Raw genomic sequence first — 7,148 nt, forward strand, 5'->3', positions numbered from 1 at the left:
AAACAGTTCAGGGCCAGCTGTGGCTGTTTGGTTTTAAGTGGAAACTGTCTCTTTAAATTTTGAGGAGCTCTGTGTACATGTGTAATAGAACCCTCCGAGGGTGGGGCTGGGGTGTCCACTAGCTCTGGCACCCCCTCTAGTCACCAGAATGGAGGTGCACAGACAGCAAGGGATCAATGAACAGATACCAAAAGAAAAGAATGTCCACATCTTTACTCCACGGTTCTGTCAGGTGTCTGTAGCTGTTCTGATCCTTCCCCCACTTGGTCTCACCCATGATGGCGGCTCCTGGAGCAGCTGAGCATCTTGAATTAGAAATCAATGGATTTCTTGCTTCTGCTACAAATTCCCCTAGCTGTAAGCCTTCCAACCTTCTAAATATTCCTTTATATGTGGTTCAGAGTTCTGGGACCATCCCCTGAGCCTGTTTGGTCCTGTATTCTGTGTTGTTGCTGATGGAGCTCCTTACTGCACTTTCACCCGATCTGCCATCTTGTTTGTTCCCCATGTTCTACACCTTGATTGTAGAGTTGGTTATACAACTTGATGTATCAAAACTCTAAAAACTTCCTTTTAATGGGTAAACTTTACTGTATGCAAATTATTCCTTAAAATGGAGGAAAAACAAGTATACAAAGAGTTGCTCTGTGCCACTGAATCCATATCAACTTACAGCAATGCACAGTGATTAAATTCCTTGGCCTCTAATCAAAAGTTCAGAAAAGAGTACACTTTACAAATATCAAAAGAAAAAAAAAAGATAAAAAGATACTTGGACTAAGAAGACAAATCAAGGTGTGCTCTCCTGAAAATCCGGAGCATGCAGCTTCTCTTCCTTGTTTCCCAAAGCCCATGCTAAAGACTGTGCTAAAAGAGGTTGGACCAGCCCGTGAAAGCCAGAGGAGGTGGGGGCAACAGTGACTGCATTTCCGAACCATCTGCCCTACTGTATGACTTGGGAGCACCAAAGCTTAGCCCATGGGAGCCAGAATAGCTTTTTCTGCCTCCCTGGCTAGGCCCAGGACCTACTCAGGCCCTCTTCCTCTTCTCTTCCTTCTGACCTGTCTCCTGCAAGTGGTCCCTAACCCTGACTCTTCGGCTTCTCTCTGTTCCCATCTCTCCTATAAGACATTGGTTTAAGTCAAGGCCTGCTATATATTTGCAGGGTCCAGTGCAAAATGGTCTCATAGGGTTACTATAAGAATCAACTGGACAACAGCAAATTTAGTTTTAGTGCAAAATGAAAATTCAGCATCTCCTGTTTTTAAATAATTCAGTATCTCAAGAGAGTGATAGCAAGGCATTGCACCAAGTGAATGTGGACCCTGTGTGACTGATGGTCTTGGGTCACACCCACAGGCTGCAGGGTGAAATCCTCTGTGTCAATTTACAGATTGTCCAGAATCAGTTCTGCCTTCTGGTCCATCCTTCTCTTCCCCATGTCCCCTGTCCCTCATCCAGGTGGGTCCTATTCCCTGAATCTGTCCCATGCTTACCGTGTCCAAGTCTAGATCCATCCTGGAATGCCCTCAACTCATATATGACCTCAAGGAAATCCCCTCAACCCAAGTGAAGGACAGCTCTGCCATCAGCCTCCTCCACCAGGAATGATGTGACAAATAGCCCACACCCCTCTAAGCACCCACAGCACTTAAGCCTAACCTCTTTTAGTGACATACAGCACATGTTCTTATTGCAAGAAACATCAGATTTGATTTCTGAATCAAATATAGAGGACTGAGACACCCCTCTCCCCTAAAATCAGGGTAAGAAGCTCTGAGTGAGTCATCATTGTGTGGCCTGCATCCTCTTTAGAGAAAGGCTCCATAATGACCACTTCTCTTGTCTGAGCTATTTCCTGTCATGCTCACAGGAAGGGCCCCTCTGCCTGCACCATGCCATGCTGCCTGACTCATTACTACAGAACCCATTCAATGTTCCATGTCTGTGGGTCCCCTCCAGCCAAGAGCTCTTTTGGGATCTCCTCCATTCTCTATCTCCTGCATGACCTCAGTTATTCTCCAAAATGTTTACTAACACAGACTTGTATTGTCTTCCTCCCCTACCCACAGGTCATCTCAACAAGAGTAGGGAACTAGAATGTCTTGGTCACCTATATCCTCACCTAAGAACTGTCATTTGTGGAATGAAGGGGAACTAGCCTTCTGGAACACTTGTTTTTGCACAGGGGCATGCATGGGACAGGTGCCTCCCCCCATGGAGAATAAACTTCAAAGCTGGAACCTTTCCCACTGTACTTCACCCCCAACTCAAACTCATCCTAGATTGGGGGACATCTGGTCACCCTTAGCTCCACTCACCCCACCAACCCATTGCTTCTGGATTTGAGAGCTCTGAGCAGGGATTAAAAACAGAAAATGTCACCTTGTCATGGTGGTGTCCACAACCCATAGAGACAAACACCCAGCAAGTACGGCAACAGGGAAAGCTGAGGGAGGCATATAGCGGCTGTAGGCACCACTCATCTGATTATCTGTCATAGTGTGGTGGCTTGTGTATTGTGTGATGCTGGAAGCTATGCCATCAGTATTTTAAATACCAGCAGGGTATACCCATGGTGGACAGATTTCAGCTAAGCTTTCAGACTAAGACAGACAGGAAGAAGGAGAGAGTGACAATTTACAAATGTTTAGCCACTTAAAACCCTATAAATAGCAGTGGAACACTGACAGATAGCACCAGAATATTGAAACCTGATGAATACCACCATAATATGCATTAGGCAAATCTGCTGCACAAGACCTTTTTAAAGTGTTGAAGAGCAAAGATGTCAGCTTGAGGACTAAGGTGCATCTGACCCAAGCCATGGTATTTTCAATAACCTCATATGCATGTGAAAACTGGACAGTGAATAAGGAAGACCATAGAAGAATTCATGCTTTTGAGTTATTGTGTTGGAGCAGAATATTGAAAGTGCCATGGGCTGCCAAAAGAATAAACAGATCTGTGTTGGAAGAAGTGCAGCCAGAGTGCTCCCTGGAAACCAGGATGGCCAAAATTTGTCTCTCATACTTCAGACATATTGTCAGGACGGACCAGTTGCTGGAGAAGAATATTATGTTTGGTAAGGTAGAGGGTCAAAAAGAGGAAGACTCCCAGCGAGATGGATTGGCCAAGTGGCAGCATCAATGGGCTCAAGTGTGGCAACGATAGTGAGGTTGACCCAGGATCAGGCAGTGTTTCATTCTGTTGTGCGTAGGGTCACTATGAGTCGGTACCGACTCGATGGTACCTAACAACAACAACAATTGTCAATGCCAGAAGATGAGCCCCTCAGGTTGGAAGACACTCAAAAGACAAGTAGGGAAGAGCTTCTTCCTCAAAGTAGAGTTGACAGTGGTGATGTGAATGGAGTAAAGCCTTCAGAACCTTCATTTTCTGATGGGACACAACTCAAAAAAGCAACTGTAAACATCCATTAATAATTTGAACATTGAATGTACAAAATATGAATCTAGGAAATAGGAAGTTGTCAAAAATGACATGGAAAGCATAAACATCGATAGCTGAGGCATTAGTGAGCTGAAATGGACTGGTATAGGCCATTATGAATCTGAAAATCATATGGCTTACTATGCCAGGAATGACAGATTGAAGAAGGATGACATTGCATTCATCATCAAAAAGAACATTTCAAGATCTATCTTGAAGTATAATGCTGTCTGTGATAGGATAATATCCATATGCCTACAAGGAAGACCAGGTAAAATCACTATTATTCAAATTTACGCACCAACCACTAAAGCCAGTGATGAAACTGAAGAATTCTACCAGCTTCTTCAGTCTGGAATTCAGCAAACATGCAACCAAGATGTATTGATAACTACTGGTGACTGGAACGCAAAGGTTGGAAACAAAGAGAAAGGATAAGTAGTTGGAGAATATGGTCTAGATGATAAAAACGATAGAATTTTGCAAGAACAAAGACTTGTTCATTGTAAATACGTTTTTTCAGCAACATAATGATGATTCTACCCAGAAATCAAATTGACTACATTTGTGGGACGAGATAGTGGAAAAGCTCCATCCATATCATCAATCAAAACAAGGCCGGGCAAACTGGAACAGACCATCAATTGCTCATATGCAAATTCAGGCTGAAGCTAAAGAAAAGTAAAACATGCCCACCAGAGCCAAAATATAACCTTGAGCATATCCCACCTGAATTTAGAAATCATCTGAAGAACAGATTTGATGCATTAGACACTAATGATTGAAAACCAGAAGAGGTATGGGATGACATCAAGAACATTATACAGGAAGAAAGCAAAAGGTTATTAAGATAAGAAAGGAAAAGACCAAAATGGATGTCAGAAAGGACTTTGAAACTTGCTCTCCTGCATAGAGATGCTAAAGCAAATGGAAGAAATGAGGAAGTAAAAGAGCTTAACAGAAAATTTCAAAGGACAGCTCAAAAAGACAAAGTCAAATATTATAATGAAATGTGCAAAGATGGGCCCTTAGACAACCAAAAGGGAAGAACATGCTCAGCATTTCTCAAGCTGAAAACTGAAGAAAAAAACTCAAGCTTCAACTTGCATTATTGGATTCATTCTATGGGATTCATTCACTCCATATGATAAACACTGGACTTTAAACCACAAGGTCCGCGGTTCGAGCCTGCCAGCTGCTTTGCAGAAGGGTGAGGCTTTCTTCCCCTGTGAAGAACTAAAGCCTCGGAAACACTATGTCCTGGTGTGGCACTGTAGGATAAGCTCTAGACCACAAGGTCAGTTTGAACAGCAAGGTTGGTGGTTCAAACCCACCAGCCACTTCTTGGAAACCCTATACAGGGTTGCTATGAATCAGAATGGACTGGACAGCGCTGCAACAATGGGCAAAATATGGAATGATGCAGAAATCATAAAAATAAGACGGAATATAGAGTCACTGTACCAAAAAGAAATGGGTGATATTAAATGATTTCAAGAGATAGCATCTAGTCAAGAGCCAATGGTACTGAAGAAAGAAGTCAAAGGTGCACTGTAGGCATTGGCAAAGAACAAGGCTCCGAGAATTGATGAAATACAAATTGAAATCATTCAACAAACTGTTGCAGCACTGAGGTTCTCACTATGCCAAGATTGAAAGAACTCACAGTGAGAACCAAGATTGGCCAACTGATTGAAAGAAATCCATTGTTGTGCCCATTCCAAAAAGAGGTGGCCCAATGGAATCTGGGAATCATTGGAAATATTATTAATATAACATGCAAGTAAAATTTTGCTAACAATAATTTAAAAATGGCTACAACAGTACATTGGCAAGGAACTGCCAGAGGTTCAAGCCAGATTCAGAAGAGGATATGGAATTAGGGATATCACTGTTGATGTCAGGTAGATCTTGGCTGAATGCAAAGAATATCAGAAAGTATTCATCAGTAAGCATTTCAGTTCATCTTTACTTCTAACAAACAAAGTTGTGTCATCTGCATATGCAATACTGCAGATTGTTAATGAGTCTGTCTCCAATCCATATGTTTACCTGTGCTTTATTGACTATGCAAAGGCTTTCAACTGTATGGATCAAGACAAGCTGTGGACAACATTATGGAGAATGAGTATTCCGGAACACTTAATTGTGTTCATAAGGAACCTGTACATACACCAAGAGGCAGTCCTTCAAACAAAACATAAGAACAGTGAATAGTTTAAAATTAAGAAAGTTGTGTGCCAGGGTTGTATTCTTTCACCATACTTATACAATCTGTACATTGAGCAAATAATTTGAGAAACTGAATTATATGAAGACAAACATGGTATCAGGATTGGAGGAAGACTCAGCTACAATTTGCAATGTGCAGATGATACAGTCTTGCCTGCTGGAAGTGAAAAGGACTTAACCATATCTACTGATAAAGATGAAAGACTACAAATTTCGGTATGGGTTGCACCTCAAATGTAAAGAAAACAAAAATACTCACCATTGGACCCATAAATAATAAGTGGAGAAAAGACTGAAGTTGTTAGAATTCATTTTGCTTGGCTCCACTATCAACACTCATGGAAGCAATAGTCAAGAAATCAAACAACGTATTGCATTAGGCAAATCTGCTGCACAAGACCTCTTTAAATTGTTCAAGAGCAAAGATGTAGGTTTAATAAATAAGGTGTGTCTGACCTAAGTCATGGTATTTTCAATAACTTCATATGCATGTGAAAGTTAAGACAGTGAATAAGGAAAACCGTAGAATTGATGCATTTAGGTTACATTGTTGGGGAATATTAAAAGTACCATGGACTGCCAAAAGAACAAACAGATCTATGTTGGAAGAAGTACAGCCAAGAATGCTCCTTAGAAGCCAGGAGGGCAAAACTTCATCTCTTATACTTTGGACATATTATCAGGAGGGACCAGTCTCTGGAGAAGGACATCATGCTTGCTAAAGTGGAGGGTTAATGAAAAAGAAAAAGACCCCAAATGAAATGGATTGGCAGTGACAGCAACAGCAGTGGGCTCAAATTTAACGAGTGTGAGGATGGCAGAGGACCGGGCAGTGTTTTGTTCTGTTGTGTGTAAGGTCGCTAAGGTCACTATGAGTTGGAACCGACTCGACAGCACCTAACAACAACAGGCGCAGGGGGGAAAGAGTGTCCACAAGATGGTGGAAGCGATGGGGGGGGGGGGGCTGTCACAGAGAGCTACCCTGTAGAGGCAAGACCCAAAGGGCTATGAGGGGCTGCTAGAATCTAAAGGGGGCACCACATTTGGTGACCAGACTCTGGAGCTTCTCTTTGGGCTAAGGGGCCCAAGGAGCCATTGGAAGCTTTGAATCTGAGAAAGGAGTCAATCAGAATGTGGTAGGGGAACAGAAGGGATGAGAGGCTAGGGGGTTCCATGGGGGAGAGCTCACTGTGGGCCTGGAGTACTGGCTGCTAGGATCCTAAACTCTGTGGGGCAGGGGGGACTGGCAGGGGCAGCCAGGGCACTGTAGTGCCCACCAGGTGCAGGAGGGAGGGATGCCCTGAAGCAGTAGCCACTGCACTGGTACCTGTGATCAGCTGGTCTAGGAGCCACCCAGCCTGCTTGGGGACCCAAAAACTGGTTTACCCAGCACAAATGAGCTAACCCAGGGATCCGGTTCCCTCTGAGACACCTAAACTTTGGCTCTCTTGTGCCCTCCCCCC

This window comes from Chrysochloris asiatica, unplaced genomic scaffold (genome assembly GCF_000296735.1).
Source record: "Chrysochloris asiatica unplaced genomic scaffold, ChrAsi1.0 scaffold00242, whole genome shotgun sequence".
Lineage (NCBI taxonomy): Eukaryota > Metazoa > Chordata > Mammalia > Afrosoricida > Chrysochloridae > Chrysochloris > Chrysochloris asiatica.